This window comes from Schistocerca americana, chromosome 7, assembly GCF_021461395.2.
Source record: "Schistocerca americana isolate TAMUIC-IGC-003095 chromosome 7, iqSchAmer2.1, whole genome shotgun sequence".
Taxonomy (NCBI): domain Eukaryota; kingdom Metazoa; phylum Arthropoda; class Insecta; order Orthoptera; family Acrididae; genus Schistocerca; species Schistocerca americana.
The window spans coordinates 46,022,058-46,039,146 of record NC_060125.1 but is presented as its reverse complement, the minus strand read 5'-3'; the positions used below and the strand labels follow the sequence as shown (position 1 = coordinate 46,039,146).

Sequence of the window (17,089 nt, the reverse complement as noted above, 5' to 3'; positions counted from 1 at the left end):
CCTCCTACCGCTACCTCCTCTCCCGTCCTGATCCCTCTCTCCTTGAAGCCTGGAACCTCACCTTCGCCAGCATTGTCCTGGTGCCCCCATCTCCCTCCTCACTCCTCGCCGAGATTCGGTCCTCATCTCCTCCCCCAGCCCAACCCTCCAGACATACCTCCTTTCCCGCATCCCTGTCACCCGCTTTGGCCCTCATGCCTCTCTCACCCATGCTCCTTCACCACCTCCCTCCTGCTAACCCCAACCTCCGCGTCGCCCGCCAACTCTCACCGCCGTGATCACTCGGCTTAGTCCGGTGATCACGGAGGAGGAGGTGTTGGCGGAGCTCAAGGCGCATCCCCATTTGGAGGTGCGTGCAGTTCACCGCATTCATAACGCTGCCGGCCCCACCCGCCTTATGCGGGTTTTTTCTGTGCATGCCCCCTCCATTGACCGTCTCCTGAAGGAGGGTGCCCTCCTTTTTAACCAGCAGTACAACGTCGACCCCTCCCGTTCCCCTCCTCAATCCCTGCGCTGCCAAAGGTGTCCGCGCTATAACGCGCACCCCACAGCTGAGTGCCGCGAGGCCCCCACCTGCCCGCATTGTCGGCAAGCGCACTTCCTCAGGCAGTGCCCTAACCTCCAATCCCCTCCTTCCTGCAATACCTGCAATCTCCCCCAACCCACCTACTCCCAAAAGTGTAAAGCCCGACCCCCTCCAACCACTCCTGAACTCACCGTCCCTGTCCGTCCCCTGGACGCCCCCACCCCTCCTGGCAATTCCCTTCGTCCCCCCCCACCGCTGAGGACATCATCAGGTTCCTTACCATCGTCCTCCAGAATGTTCAGCCCTTTCAGCGCCCCCACACCCTCCAGCAGATCTCCCTTGCCGCCCGTTCCATATTCCAACTCAAGATGTACGCCACCTACTCCAACAACCAGGCCCATTTCACCTTCTCCCGCCTTGACACCCTCGTCTAAATCCCTATCATGGCGCGACAGCAACGTATCCTTTCCAATAACATCCGCTCCCTACCCGCCAACAGGAACCTCTTCCTGCACACCCTTGCCACCCACCGCATGGATGCCTTCCTCCTTAATGAAACCGTCCTCCAACCCCACCACACCATTCACACTATGCCCTACCTCCTCCACCGCTCCGATAATCCCCTCCCAATTGCGCGTGGCGGAGTTGCCATTGGTCATCACCGCCAGATCCCCCTTCGGCTCCAACCTCTCCTTCCCGACCCCACCGAACACCTGATCCTTAGTCTCTTCTTCCCCGGCCTTCCCGTTACCTGCGCCACCATCTATGTCCGCCCCAACGTTCCTATTCCCTTCGACTTCCTCTCTCACGTCGATCGTACCTTTTCCTCCTACGTGATCGCCGCCGACCTCAACATTCATAGTCGTTCCGCTGCCCAGTTACGTTGGTGGCATCGGTTCCTCTCCACCCTTCAAGGCGACCTGGTCCCCATCCCCCAGCATACCCGTCCCAAATCCAACTCCACTCCTGATGTTATCCTCTCCTCCCCCAACCTCCTTGGCCGCATAACGGTGGATGTCCTGGAACCTATTGGTAGCGACCATCTCCCTGTCCTCCTCACCATTTCAGACGGTCGTCGCCCTCGCCCCGATCCTCGTACTGATCCTCCCCCTAAGTATGTCCACGACTATTCCCGAGCCGACTGGAATGCCTACCGCGTTACCCTTTCCACCCAGGTCGATAGCCACCCTCTCACCTATCACCACCCTGACGATGTCACCCATGCCGCCTCCTTTCTCCAGCAGACCTTGTCTGAGGCCGTGGAGGCCCACGTTCCTACTGTCGCCATCCACCCCCACCGTCCTGCCTTACCCCCACAGGCCGTTCTCCTCCTCCATGAATCCCGTCATCTCTACCGTGCCTTCCTCCGCACGCGTGACCCGGACACACTACGACGCCACCGGCAACTCCAGCGACACGTTCGTAATTTGCTCGCGGCTAAGAAACGCCGGGACTGGCGACAGACATGCACCCATTTAAATGCAACCCTACCAATCAACTCGTCCAAGTTCTGGTCGGCCTTCCGTCGCCTTACCGGAACTAAACCCTCCCCCTATATCCTCTTCTCCACGATGATCACCCCTTCCCTGACACCCTTAGTAAGGCGAATCACTTTGCCTCCTACCTCTCCGATGATTTCTCCATCCCCGATGATCCCCAGTTCGATTACTCCCTCTTCCCGGATATCCGCGATCGAACTCACACCTCTGTCCCTCCCCTCGCTCCTGGTTTCCAGTACTTGGACAACATTACACACATGGAACTCAATGCCCCTATCACTACCCAGGATCTCATTGCTACACTCCGCACAAAACGCAACACCGCTCCTGGTCACGATCGTGCCACCTACCGTCACCTTCGTGAAGCTCCTGTCTCTTTCCACTCCACCCTGGCCAGGCTCTACAATGTAGTCCTGTCCACCGGTTGCTACCCTGACCTGTGGAAAACCTCCCGTATCCTCATGTTCCTTAAACCTGGCAAACCGCCGTCCGCCGTCTCCTCCTACCGTCCCATCAGCCTTACCTCGGTCTTCAGCAAGGGCCTGGAATCAATCCTCACCCGCCGCATCCACCAGCATCTCCGCCAGCACCGCCTCCTTCCTGTCACCCAGTGTGGCTCTCGGCCATCCTTCTCTTCCGAAGATCTTCTCCTTCACCTCACTCATCTCCTTTCCGAACAGCTTAATTCCCGTCGCTCCGCAATCTTCCTCTCCCTGGACCTCGAACGTGCATATGACCGCGTATTGCATTCCGGTCTCCTCTTCAAGCTCCAAACCTTCGCCCTTCCCATTAACTACGTCCGTCTGATCGGCTCCTTTCTCTCCCGCCGTCCTTACTATGTCACCATCCATAACACCGATTCCTACACCTTTTTCCCCTCCGCCGGTGTGCCCCAAGGCTCCGTCCTCTCCCTCCTCCTTTATCTTTTGTACACGGCGGACATGCCGCCGCCGTCACCCCCTGTCCACCTTCTCCAGTTTGCCGATGACACCGCCTTCCTTGCCCTTGCCCCCACCCTGCAACGCTCCCAACGCCTTCTCCAATCCCATCTTGACCACTTCACCGCTTGGTGTAACCAGTGGTTGCTCAAGGTCAATCCTTCGAAAACCCAGGCGATCATTGTAGGCAAACCCACCCCTTCCTTCCGCCTCCTTGATTTCTATCTCACCGTCTATGGCCGTCCCATCGCCCTCACTTCCACCCTTAAGTACCTTGGCGTCACCCTCGACCGTCGCCTCTCCTGGACTCCCCATCTCCGTACAATCCAAGCCAAGGCACTCTCCCTACTCCGTCTCCTCCAGCTCCTTTCCGGCCGTACGTGGGGTCTGGACCCCTCCACCAACCTCCACACCTATAAATCCCTCATCCGCCCTATCCTTTGTTATGCCCATCCAGCCTGGATCTCCGCCCCCCTACCTATTATAAATCCCTCCAAATCCTTGAACGCCACACTCTCCGCCTCACCTATCACATCCGTCTCCCCTCCCCCACGCGGATCCTGTATGATCTCATCCCCTTCCCCCACCTCCTCCTTTTCCTTGAAAGGATACGGATCCTGTACACCTCCCGTAAACTCGATCCTCCTTACCCACTCGTCTCCCCAATCCTCTCCCATCCCCGCCCGCTGCCGCGCCTGTATTCCCACGTCCCGCCCGGTCTCCATCTCTCCACCCTCCTTACTCTCTCCCAAGGTGGCTTCCGCCAGCTGCCCCTCCCTGATGATGTCCTCCTCCCCTCCATCTACCCCTCCTATCAACTTTGACCCTGCCCCACCACCCACTTCCGGTGTCCTTTCCTTTGGGCACCCTCCCTCCCTCCCTTCTCTTCCCTTCCCTCCCCTTCTCTTTCCTTTTCCGCCATCCCATCCCTCCACCACTCTTCCCCCCGGGCTTCCCCTCCCCCTTCCTCCCTCTCCCCTTTCTCCCCTGCACGTTTCATCTCTGCTCTTCCCTCTCCCTCTCCCACTCCCCTTCCTCCTCCTCCTCTCTTGGCAGGTCCCCGGACTCGCACACGCATAGTGAACATTCACACGCCGGAGATCATCGCCATAAGTGTCTAGTGTGTGCCGTCGTGTTTAGTGTTCAGTGTTCACCGTCACACTCCCTCGTTCACCAGTGCCATCGTCATCTTCAGTGTTTGTGCGTCGTCTCATCAGTTAGCAGTGTGGATTATCGACGAGTGTGAACGGCTCCGTGCTTGTCTCTATGTGTCTCCTGTTTTATTGCCCACTTTCTGTAACATGTGTCTTCTCCTGTTTTTTCTGCTTGTATATTCTATGGCTGAAGAGCAGCGTAGTGTGCTGCTGACAGCCTGCCTGTTGTACAGGTTTTAAAATAACAATAAAGTAAAAAAAAAAAAAAGGGTACAGCGTCAAGTGGGAGCAGGCTGTCTGATTTATATTTTTTATATGTATTTTTCACATTTCACAGAGCCTCTCGCGAGCGTCGTCGTCGTCGTCGTCGTCATCGTCGCCGCCGCCGCCGCTTCTGCAGAGGTAGCAAATCGCCATCGTAGCAAATGCGGAGAGGGACGCCCTGCCTTCGATTCCGAATGCACAAAGTGTGTGGTCTTGATTCCCAATCTCTATTTGGTCGGTCTCGTAAGGGTTTGAATGTAACGAATGGCTGGGAAGCAGCAAGAGGCAGCGGCTGTGTAGAACGAAAACACAATTCCTCAGCGGTATGAGCGTTTCGAGATGAGGCGAATGTAAGGAATACTTGGTCGTCAGTGGCCTAATGGATAAGGCGTCGGACTTCGGATCCGAAGATTGCAGGTTCGAATCCTGTCACGGTCGTGTTTTTCCAATTCTGCAAAAGAAACACACCGTTTCAGTGTAGCTATTGAGCAGTACGAAATCGTCTGAATGTTGCTGTTGTCCATTTCCTGCTTGGAGATGCGCTTGAGCTTGATACACACACAACAAGAACGGTGTTATCTAGCGAAATGGTCGGCAGAGTGCCGTCACCGCGAGTTTTGGCTGACACTTGCACATCTAAGACAGCGTCGGAAAGTAACCCGTTCGGCTTCTGAGTCAAATCAAGTATGTGTGTTAATTTTGACACCACTAGCGCTGCGGTTTTTCATGCAATTCCTGTACCTCTCAGATATGATTATGAAGTGAAACTGAAGTACGTGACGTGTGTGACGCTAGGAAAACATTAGGCAGCATGGAGAGATTCTGTATGGGACCACCCCACCCAATCGAGTAATGTGTGTCGTGCGACTCGCCACGTAGTCACCGAAGCAGCCCGGCTAGCTCAGTCGGTAGAGCATGAGACTCTTAATCTCAGGGTCGTGGGTTCGAGCCCCACGCTGGGCGGAACGGAATTTTGTTCCGCTGCAGATGTAAATTACCGTTTTTCTGATTAATGTGACGTAATGCAAATAGCAACTTAAAACTTTGCCTACGTCTCCATCAGTCGCAAGGAAACTGTATCTGAAGGTGAAGGTGATTTCGTAGACATGTGTGAAAGACATGTTCTGAAATGTAAGTGGTGTTGGTTGGAGAGCACATCGGTTACGTGTGAGATGTGTAGCCAAGCAGTAATGGTGCGCCATAGTTGCAAATATTGGTCGGTAATATGAAGTGTTGTTAGCTGAAGCCTGATGATCCAGACGACCGTAAGCGCGAAAAAGGCAAAACTACCGCTAGACCGCGCCTGTTTAACTCAGTGGCAGAGCACTGGTCTAGTAAACCAGGGGTCGTGAGTTGGATCCTCACAGGGGGCAAAAGAATTTTGGAAATCAGCTGCGCGTCGTGGCCGTATAGCAAGCAGTATCTGGAACGACGAACAATTAGCGACAGGTGTTTTATTTAGAATTACTCTCAGATGTGATTGAGGCGAATGGCGCAGATAAGGAATTTGAAAAGGGGTACAGCGTTCCCCCGGGCCTCCCCTCCCCTGTTCCTCTCCTCCTGCCCCCGACTCCTCAGCCATTGGCATCCTTTTTCTCCCCTCTCCCCCACCTCCCCCTTCTACCCCTCTTGGCAGGTCCCCGGACTCGCACACGTTACGTGGACATTCGCGCGCCGGAGGTCGCCGCCATCAGTGTTTTGTGTGTTTAGTGTTTAGTGTTTAGTGTTCACCGTCCCCTCCATCATTCACCAGTGCCATCATCATCTTCAGTGGTTGTGCGTCGTCTCATCAGCTAGCCGTGTGGATTATCGACGAGTGTGAACGGCTCCGTGATTGTCTCTATGTGTCTCCTGTTTTATTGCCCACCGCTCTGCCGCTCTGTGACTTATGTGTCTTCTCACTGTTTTTGCTGCTTGTGTCTTCTATGGCTGAAGAGCAGCGTAGTGTGCTGCTGACAGCCTGCCGGTTGTACAGGTTTTAAAATAACAATAAAGTAAAAAAAAAAAAAAAAAAAGGGTACAGCGTCTAGTGGGAGCAAGCTGTCTGATTTATAATTTTTACATGTATTTTTCTCATTTCACAGAGGCTCTCGCGAGCGGCGTAGTCGTCGTCGTCGTCGTCGTCGTCGCCGCTTCTGCAGAGGTAGCAAATCGCCATCGTAGCAAATGCGGAGAGGGACGCCCTGCCTTCGATTCCGAATGCACAAAGTGTGTGGTCTTGATTCCCAATCTCTATTTGGTCGGTCTCGTAAGGGTTTGAATGTAACGAATGGCTGGGAAGCAGCAAGAGGCAGCGGCTGTGTAGAACGAAAACACAATTCCTCAGCGGTATGAGCGTTTCGAGATGACGCGAATGTAAGGAATACTTGGTCGTCAGTGGCCTAATGGATAAGGCGTCAGACTTCGGATCCGAAGATTGCAGGTTCGAATCCTGTCTCGGTCGTGTTTTTCCAATTCTGCAAAAGAAACACACCGTTTCAGTGTAGCTATTGAGCAGTACGAAATCGTCTGAATGTTGCTGTTGTCCATTTCCTGCTTGGAGATGCGCTTGAGCTTGATACACACACAACAAGAACGGTGTTATCTAGCGAAATGGTCGGCAGAGTGCCGTCACCGCGAGTTTTGGCTGACACTTGCACATCTAAGACAGCGTCGGAAAGTAACCCGTTCGGCTTCTGAGTCAAATCAAGTATGTGTGTTAATTTTGACACCACTAGCGCTGCGGTTTTTCATGCAATTCCTGTACCTCTCAGATATGATTATGAAGTGAAACTGAAGTACGTGACGTGTGTGACGCTAGGAAAACATTAGGCAGCATGGAGAGATTCTGTATGGGACCACCCCACCCAAACGAGTAACGTGTGTCGTGCGACCCGGCACGTAGTTACCGACGCAGCCCGGCTAGCTCAGTCGGTAGAGCATGAGACTCTTAATCTCAGGGTCGTGGGTTCGAGCCCCACGCTGGGCGAAACGGAATTTTGTTCCGCTGCAGATGTAAATTACCGTTTTTCTGATTAATGTGACGTAATGCAAATAGCAACTTAAAACTTTGGCCCCTATCTCTATTTGGTCGGTCTCGTAAGGATTTGAATGTAACGAATGGCTGGGAAGCAGCAAGAGGCAGCGGCTGTGTAGAACGAAAACACGATTCCTCAGCGGTATGAGCGTTTCGAGATGACGCGAATGTAAGGAATACTTGGTCGTCAGTGACCGTGTGGCCTAATGGGTATTCCCTCGCGGGCAGCCGTGCGGTGCGGACGTACGCAGCGGCTGGTCGTGTTTACTTCGTCGCTGCCGGCGGCGGTCGCTGTGCATGGTGAGTGCGCGCTTACAGCGATAACACTACCATGGGTAATGAATACACGAATGCAATCATGACTCAACCAGAACGGAAAGACACTCTTAAGTTGACATTCGACTCGAAATTTGCCAGACCAAAATCCTTCGAGGTAGAACTATTTGTGCGAGATGTTATGAAATTAACGCTTGACGATTTAATTGGCATTCACTTATCGATCGTTAGTAGTACCGTTTACTTGAAATTGGGGACGCCTGAACGATGTGAACAAATTGTTGCGTCTTGTGGTGGATCTCTTAGGTTCAAACATTCAGACGGAAACGTTGGCGAGGTGCGACTAACGCAAGCCGGCTTGGGATTGCGAACCATCAGAATATTTGAACTGCCCTTCGAAGTAACTGCCGAGCAGATTAACGCCAAACTACGGGAATATGGTTCGGTAATAAGCAACGTTGCTGAGAAATGGTCAGGGCAACATATATTCCCAGTATTAAACGGTGTGCGGCAAGTGAAACTCGAATTGCTGAAGCAAATTCCATCTTACATCATTATCAGTGGGTACAGGGCCATAGTAATTTATGACGGGCAACCACGGACATGCTCGGGATGTGGCTCTACAGCACACGTCCGCGCTCAGTGTCTTCAGAGGCGCGTAGCGCAGATCCCGACTGGCGAGCGTGAGCAGCCTGGCCCCGGTTCTACGTTGCCGATCACTTACGTAGCCGCCGCCCGTGTAAACACCGCTCCAGAACTCAGCGTCGATTTCACCCTAGATGCATACACTGATCAAAACGAGGAGAACATACCAATGGAGACGAGTAATGTACCGGAAACCCTCGGAGCTTCCTTACAGGAAGCTAAGGAGGGAAGTAAGGAGACGCAGGGTGGCAGCCAGGTCTGTAACGTCTTCGAACAGCCGCAAGCGGCGGAAGTTTTTCCCAGGGCCGAAAACTGTGCCACTCAGGAGAACACTGCTCAAAACTCCAAGTGCCCTTCCCCGAAAAAGCAGAAGAAGCGAAGAATCGCGCAGCAGGGTGCTGACACAAAAGCGCAACCACTGCGTGAGAAAGCCAATCAGGTGCGTCAGAAGATGACCGACGTGACGTCTCAGGTTTCCACTGCAACTCCCCAGACATCCAAAAAGTCCCGCACTGACGACTCAGAGGCTGACTCCGACAACAAACCCTCCCCATCACAGACAAAGATGATGTAGGTAGCTACAGAAGGTACAGGTGGCCACCTGCCAGATAGCAGTGCAGTTCCGCGTGAAGCTCACCACCCGCGTAACTGGGCGGACGACGTCGAAGAATGCTCTCACGACAACGGTATGACCGAAGTACAGGGACAAGACCGAGAAACAGTGTCAGAAGTGCGGGAAACGGAATCGCAAGGGCAACGGAAGACTGAATCTGCTCTTCAGACGGTCGATGCCGACCCCGACTTCTTTTAATTGATGCCCCTCCGTCATCCCTAAGGGAGCGGCTCAACGCCACGCATACCTCTGCCCTCATGCCACCCTTACAGGCATACCGTGTTGCCACGGTCAACATCAACAAGATCAGCAGTACGTCAAACCTGAGGAATCTTACGGATTTCTTATATGCAGCTGATGTCGACATTGCGCTGTTGCAAGAGGTCGCCGACATTGATCTGGATCGTACCACAGCTTACAATGCGTTAATCAACCCGGGACGTGGCAGTGAACTCGGAACTGCACTTTTGACCAAAGAAGGCATCGCCGTAGCCAATGTCGACAGACTGCCGAACAGCAGAGGTATTGCGGGGACAATCCACAACACCCGATTCATAAATGTTTATGCCCCTTCTGGAACGGGAATAAAACGCCAGAGATCGGAGTTTTTTTAAGGAAGAGATAGTGCCGCTTTTTACAACCCGCACAGGCCAAGTCGTATTTGCAGGTGATTTCAACTGTGTACTGAAACCCAAAGACCAAACGCCACATTTTAACACTTCCGTAGAACTTCTGGACATTGTTCGAGAATTAAACCTACTCGACACGTGGGAACTTAAACACGGCGACATGCCCGGTTTTACCCACGTCACCAGCCATTCTGCCAGCCGCATTGACAGAATTTATGCAACTTCCAATTTACGAAACCATATTTTGCAAGCGGAGCGATGGCCGCTTTTATTCTCTGACCATGTAGCATATATCTGTACCATAAATATGGAAAAACAGGGTACATATAGAGCGAGAGGCCCGTGGAAACTGAATGTTTCCCATTTATCAGATCCAGGGTGCCACACCGTCTTCCAACACACATGGGCAGATTGTGAAAGGAAATTTCCACTGTACAATTCGGCTTTCTCGTGGTGGTTAAAATGTGCAAAGCCAGCTCTAATAAAAGCGATGAAGTGTTACTCTCGCGAGAAATACGCCTGGCAGAGGACCACAATAGAATTATATTTTCAGTGCCTACGAGAACTTTATACCGACGATAATACAGTAATGGCCAATCACATGCAGATCAAAAGAATCAAGGCGACACTCCTAACACTGACGCGACGACAATCTGAAGACTATCGAGTGAGAACACGCCTGCAAAATGCAGTGCGGGAGGAGACCACATCCATGTACCACGTTATACAAGAGCAAAAAAGACGAAACAGGAAAATACTGACTGAGCTAAAAACTGCAGACGGTCGCCTTTTCGACACACAAACTGCTATTCAAGAAGAAATTTATAAACATTTTACGGCGTTACTAGCTGAAAAACCAATAGATGTGGCAGCGCAGGCAGTCCTTACGGACAGGGCGTGGGGGAGACTTAGTCCGGAACAGGCGGAAGAACTCGCCTCAGACATACTCGAGGATGAAGTGGCAGACGCCATTCTCAGAAGCCCAAGAAATAAATCGCCTGGTCCTGACGGATTACCTGCCGAGTCTTATCACACATTTAGGCGACAGTTAATTAGTAAGTTGACTCTGGTCTGTAATGACATTGTGAACATTCGAAATGACAGCTTGAAAGATTTTTGTAAAGGGATAGTGGTGCTAGTACCAAAAACTCCAGGAGGCAAAACTGTAGAGAATCTCCGGCCTTAAACATTGCTTAACACTGACTATAAAATTTTCGCACGTGTCATTATGCAACGATTAAATTCAGTCATTACCAGCGTTACCGGCGACTACCAAACGTGCGTTGGACCAAATAGAAATATTTTCCACGCTTCAACTGCATATAGAGATCTCATAGCGATTGCCGAAGCCTGTGACATCCCAAGTGCCCTTGTGTCCCTCGACTTTGAAAAGGCCTTTGACAGGGTGAACCACTCCTATCTCCTACGCACCGTGGACGCCATGCATTTTCCTCAGAAAATCACTGATACTGTTAAAACCCTCCTGATGAATGGTGCGTCGCAAATCAATGTAAATGGACGCTTAAGCAGGCCGATCAGTATCGCCAGTTCAGTACGACAGGGCTGCCCAATGTCGATGGCATTGTTTGCCATAGCACTCGAGCCATTCTTGTACTCCCTGACGCAAGACCTTCCAGGGCTGCTCATTCATGGTCAGAAGATTATTTGCCAGGCTTACGCAGATGATGTCAGTTTTGTAGTAACGAAAGACGAGGACTTAGAGAAAGCTTTCCACATTGTAGCATCGTATGAAGCTGCATCGGGGGCGAAACTCAACCGTCACAAGTCAGGCTTAATGCACATTGGACGCGGATTAGAACTCGGTGCTTCTGAAAGAATAAGAAGCTTGGAAACGATCACCTGCCTCGGGATTGAATACACACGCAATGTCCGCCGCACGGCTGCCTTGAACTATCGAAAACTGCTGGCAAAAATGCGCGCTGGCATACGGCAACATAGCCTGCGAGCTCTAAATGCCATTCAAAGAGTGGCTTTAGTTAACACCTACATAATTTCCAAAGTAAATTACGTTGCCCAAGTACTGCCATTACCAAAGACTATGACACAACAAATGTTAGCGGCGCTTGGCCACTTTGTTACCAGGGGTCAGATATTTAAAGTAAAGTATGAAACCCTCACCCTACCAGATTGGAAGGGAGGCCTCAATATGACGGATGTCTACCTCAAAGCAAAAGCCTTGTTTGTTAGTCAAACATACAAACATTGGCACAGATCACCTAACACACTGACGGCTCACATGTTGAATGAAATAGTGCCTCCCAATCTGGACCCACCTGTAGATGTAAAACACATTCTGAACTCGCTCTGTCACTTCAGGTATTTCATACTAGAACTTAGCTACATACAACGAAGAATTACAGAGGCAGACCGACACAAAGTCAAAGCGATTTACGCCACATTGACGGAAAGTACACCACGCAATATAGTGGAGGAGAAATGGAATTGGTCGGAAATTTCCTATTGACTGCCATGTACCAAGTTGAGCGAACTGTAGATGAAAGAAGCGGGTCGTGAATGTTCTCCCAGACTTGTTTCCCCCCCACTACCTGTGTCCTTTCCTTTAGGCACCCTCCCTCCCCCCCTTTCCCTTCCCTTCTCTTTCCTTTCCCCCCTCCCTCCTACCCTCTCCCCCGGGATTCCCCTCCCCCTTCCTCCCTCCCCCTTCCTCCCTCCCCCTCCCTCTTTTGCCCATGGCATCTCTGCTCTCCCCTCTCCCATTTCCCCTTCCTCCTCCTCAACCTCCTCTCTTGGCAGGTCGCCGGACTCGTACACGCTCAGTGAACATTCGCGCGCCGGAGATCATCGCCATCAGTGTTTAGTGTGTGTGCATCGTTTTGTGTTTCGTGCAGTTACAACTCAACTGTTTACATGTGCCGTCGCCGTTCTCCATGTTTTGTGCGCCGTGTCTCCAAGCGTTAGTGTTTTTTTCGTCCAACGTGAACGGCTTCTTGTTTGTTTTTTTGTATCTCCATTTTTTGCCCGCCGTTTTTTGTATTGTATATATCACCTCTCTGTCATGTTTATTGTTCCACTTAAGGCTGAAGAGCAGCGTACTATGCTGCTGACAGCCCGCCTGTATAGGTGTTAAAAAATTACAATAAAGGAAAAATTAAAAAAAAAAAAACTTCTGCTTTTAGCAGTCTCCGGAGAATGCCGACGTGAAATACTTAGTTCTTATGATGTAATTTCTACCCCTGGTAGAGACCCTCGCGGTTGTCGTCGTCGTCGTCGGCGGCGGCGGCGGCGGCGCCGCCGCCGCTTTGGTAACAGCGGCAACTCGCCATTGTATGACATAGGGTGAGGTACCTTCTGCAACCGACTGAGATGGCAGTAAGCGATTGAAGCTAATTTGCAACCTCTTGTTTGATCAGCGTCATAAGGGCTTGAATGTAACTTGCGATGGGACACAGCAAGAAGTAGCGTCGCCTTTTTAGTACTGAAATTGGAGATGGAGAATTGCGTCAAAGATGGGAAAATCATTCCGGCAAGTGTACAAATGGCGATAATGAGGTGTGTGTGGGGAAGCATATTGCGCCAGTGACCGTGTGGCCTAATGGATAAGGCGTCGGACTTCGGATCCTGTCACGGTCGAGTTTTTCCAGTTCTGCAAAAGATGCATGCTGTTTTACTGTGTTGTTTGAGTACTACAAAACTAGTTGAAAGTTGCTGCTGTCCGCTTCCTGGATGCAAACCGGCGTCTACCTGAATCTCAAGCAAGACAAAGGGGTTGTGTAGCGAAATTGTCGGCACAGTGCCGATCAGGAGAGTTTTTTTGGGACTAATGCGTCTGACACAGGACCCAAGAGCTACGCCACAGGCGTCTGCGCACAGTCGAGCATGTGTGTTGAATGATGGTGCTGATCGCCACGTATCATTTCAAGTAGATTTGATGCCTTTCGGAGACAATTTTTCATTGAATAGGATTGTAGCTCATTTGTGGCAGCAGGAAATAAGCAGTAGTGAAAAGGATCTTCCATAGATGGTCGCAGGTCCCATAAATACTGCATGCCTCGTAACGCGTTGTGTGGAGCCCGGCTAGCTCAGTTGGTAGAATATGAGACTCTTAATCTCAGGGTCGTGGGTTAGAGCCCCACGCTGCGTGGCGCAAAATTTTGTGTCTACGCGGATGCAACCTGCGCCCCTCTCGTGAGCCTTGCGTAATGAACGTAACGGGTTACGACGACGCCTAGCTTCGTATGAATATCAGAGGAATGGTTTTTGAAGCTGAAAGTAACTCTGAAATGAAATAAATGTGTTGTTTTGGAATTTTAGGCGTACATCGATATCGTGTGAGATGTGTAGGAAAGCAGCAGCTGTGCTAACTAAATACAAATAATGGTCGCTAATGCGGTGCGTTTCCAGCTGAAGGGCACCGATTCACTAGTCCATAAAAATAAAGTACCCGAAATGTGCGCTAGGCGGCGCCACATTAGCCCAGTGGCAGTCGGGCTTGAGAAGCCATGCGGCGCGGACGTGCTGTTTACGTCCTCGCCGCGTCCAGCAGCTTAGCGGAGGAGGCGAGTGTTGTGATAGCGGCGCAGCGTCCATCGTACACCGGCAACGTTCACATGGCTCATTCTTTACGGAAGTTAACAGTAAATTTCACGTTCGAGAACCGCTTTGCCCGACCATAAGCGCTTGAAGTTGAACGTTTTTTGAGAGAGGTAGTGAAGTTAGATCCAAACGAACTATTTGGTATCCATTTTTCGATAGTGGCAAGTGTTGTGTATGTGAAACTTATCAATGACGATTGCTGTGCCCGACTGATTCGGATTTCGGGAGGCTCTTATAAGTTCCTTCACTCCGATGGCAATGTAGGGACAATCCTTGTGGAACCAGCGGGCATTGGAATCAGAACGGTACGTGTCTTTGAATTACCATTTGAGGTGACTGCCCACCAAGTAACTTCGGCCCTGCAACACTATGGGACGGTCCTCGCCCATACAGAGGAGAAGTGGTTGAGCTTTGAGACGTACCCTGTTCTTAATGGTGTCTGTCAAGTGAGAATCGACCTTCAGAATGATATCCCCTCCTACGTATACATTTGTGGCTGCAGAGCGATCGTCATGTATGATGGACAACCTCGTACATGCTCTGGTTGTGGAAAAGAAGGTCACGTACGATCGGAGTGTCTACAACGGCGAATTGCACAATTGCCTGTGGGCGAGAACCTCGATCCGCAGCGGTGCCAAGCTATGCCACTTACGTATGTCGCGGCTGCGCGAGGAGCTGCGGTGCCATTCCCCGCTGTTACCGTTCCTCCCGCTGCATCACAGGAGCCGGCCATGCTGCAGGATGCCCCGGTGGTCGACCAATCTGTGCGGCCAGCTTCAGACGACCCCAGTCCGGATGTCTCCGCGCATGTGGAACCTCCGCGGACGGAAGTGATGGACGTGGTCTCTGACGTGACACCCGACGCGGGAGCGGACTCCGAAACACCTAGTGCGGGACAGTCTCAACCTTCAGACGCGGAGGAAGCCCATAGTTCTCGTCACCAACAAAAGAAGCGCAAGAAACAACGTATCGCGACCCCAGATGCCGGCGAAGCAGCTCGCCCATATCGTGAAAAAGCCACACGGATTGCACAAACGCAGCGCGGCACTCCGGCGACGAGTTCTGTAACAGACCAGGCCCCTACGCAGCGAGAGGCCAGCCCCCCTGGTCACTGTGGCGTTGTCGCCTGCAGTGCGACCCCATGGATATGAGTACGACGCGACCCCTTGAACCATGTGGTGAGGCGGATCGAAACCTTCCAACTTACACCGCCCCGCCCCTGTGCATAATGAAGTCAATTGGGCTGATGATGTTGAGTTTGACGCTCAGGATTCCGGATCGACGGACAAACCACTGGCCGTGGACGACACCCATGGTACCATGGGTAACGCATTACGACCAGGATCAAGTGAGCCGATCGACGGCTCGGAGAAAGGACAGCGAACCTAAAAGCAGAAGGTGTCGCGGTGTCCAATGAACCCTCAACAGGCGTATCGCATAGCGACAATCAACATTAATAAAATCAGCAGTGGTCGTAAACTGCAGCTTCTCAGTGACATGTTACGAGCGTCGGAAGTCGATATCGCCCTGTTACAAGAGGTCAGGGAGTCGGATCTCCAGTCCTTGCGCACATATACCGCTCACGTCCATCCTGGTACCGCACACGAATTGGGCACTGCCATCTTAACCATAGAGGGTCTCGAAGTTACGGACGTCGCTTTTCTACCTTCGGCGAGAGGTACAGCGCTTACGCTCGCTGGCGTCCGCATTATTAATGTCTACGCTCCATCTGGCTCAAGCAATAGAGGCGCCCGCTCGGAATTCTATAGGACTGACATAATGCCCCTGTTCGCGGGCAGGTACGATCACGTCGTTTTCGGAGGTGACTTCAACTGCATCCTGTCACCCCGCGACCAGACGCCGAACTACAACACATGCCCGGAGCTCTCTGCCATTATACGTGACATGGCCTTGCTGGACACATGGACCTGCCTTCATGGAGACTCGCCGGGGTTCACGTACTTCACGGCTACGTCAGCGAGCCGCCTGGACCGCATATATACGTCCCGCGGGCTTCGTCTCAGTCTTCGGCAGTCGGAACTCTGGCCGACGATCTTTTCAGATCATTTGGCATATATCTGCACCATCACCATGGCGCGCCAGGCAACCTATCGCGGCAGAGGATTGTGGAAACTGAATGTCGCTGTTCTGCAGGATCGTGATTGCCGTGTACAAGTCACCGACACCTGGACGAGATGCTTACGTCGCACACACGCCTATCAGTCGGTGCTCTTCTGGTGGCTACTTTGCGCCAAACTGGCCTTGAGGAGGACACTAATGAACTACTCCCGCGAGAGGATGTAGTGGTACAATGACACGGTGGAATTTTACTTTAGTGTTCTCCGTGACATGTACAACCGTCCCGCACAACGACCGGTTAGTCTTGTAGAAATCAACCGCGTCAACGCCAAACTGTTGCATCTCATGCGCCACAAGATGGATGGCACCGTCATTCGAGCACGACTGGGATATGAGGTCGCGCACGACCGACCCTCATTGCACCACGTGGTAGGGGAAAAGCGGCAGTATACACGGAAACTCATCACGGCACTTCGGACGGTGGACGGCCGGCGGTTAACCACACAGGCCGAGATCAAAAAAGGGTTCGTGGAGTACTATGCCAGTCTGTACTCGCAGAAGACACCAGATCGAGAGGCACTTCATGACATACTCACGGCCCTGCCGCGCCGACTCGATCGCGCCACTGTTGATGCACTGCAGGAAGATGTGACGGAAGAGGAAGTGGCGACGGCCTTGGCAAAGGGTCGCAAGAATAAATCCCCTGGGCCCGATGGCCTGCCTATAGAATTCTACAGAGAATTTCAAAGTATCCTAACGCCGATGTTGAGACAGCTGTGCCAGGAGCTACTCAATCCTGATGTGGCAGTCCCTCGCGAATTTACGCAGGGACTAATCATTCCAGTCCCGAAGACATCTTCCGGATACTCAGTGCA

The 17,089-nt window shown here is 52.0% G+C and overlaps 3 non-coding genes across 3 annotated transcripts; all 3 read left to right on the top strand.

Annotated features, from left to right (window-relative positions):
* Positions 1-5,271: 5,271 nt before the first annotated feature.
* Trnak-cuu lies at positions 5,272-5,344 on the top strand. Its single transcript has one exon. It is a non-coding gene; the product is annotated as a tRNA-Lys (tRNA).
* Positions 5,345-7,276: 1,932 nt separating this feature from the next.
* Positions 7,277-7,349, top strand: Trnak-cuu. Its single transcript has one exon. It is a non-coding gene; the product is annotated as a tRNA-Lys (tRNA).
* A 6,261-nt stretch (positions 7,350-13,610) lies between these two features.
* Positions 13,611-13,683, top strand: Trnak-cuu. Its single transcript has one exon. It is a non-coding gene; the product is annotated as a tRNA-Lys (tRNA).
* The last annotated feature ends 3,406 nt before the right edge of the window (positions 13,684-17,089 follow it).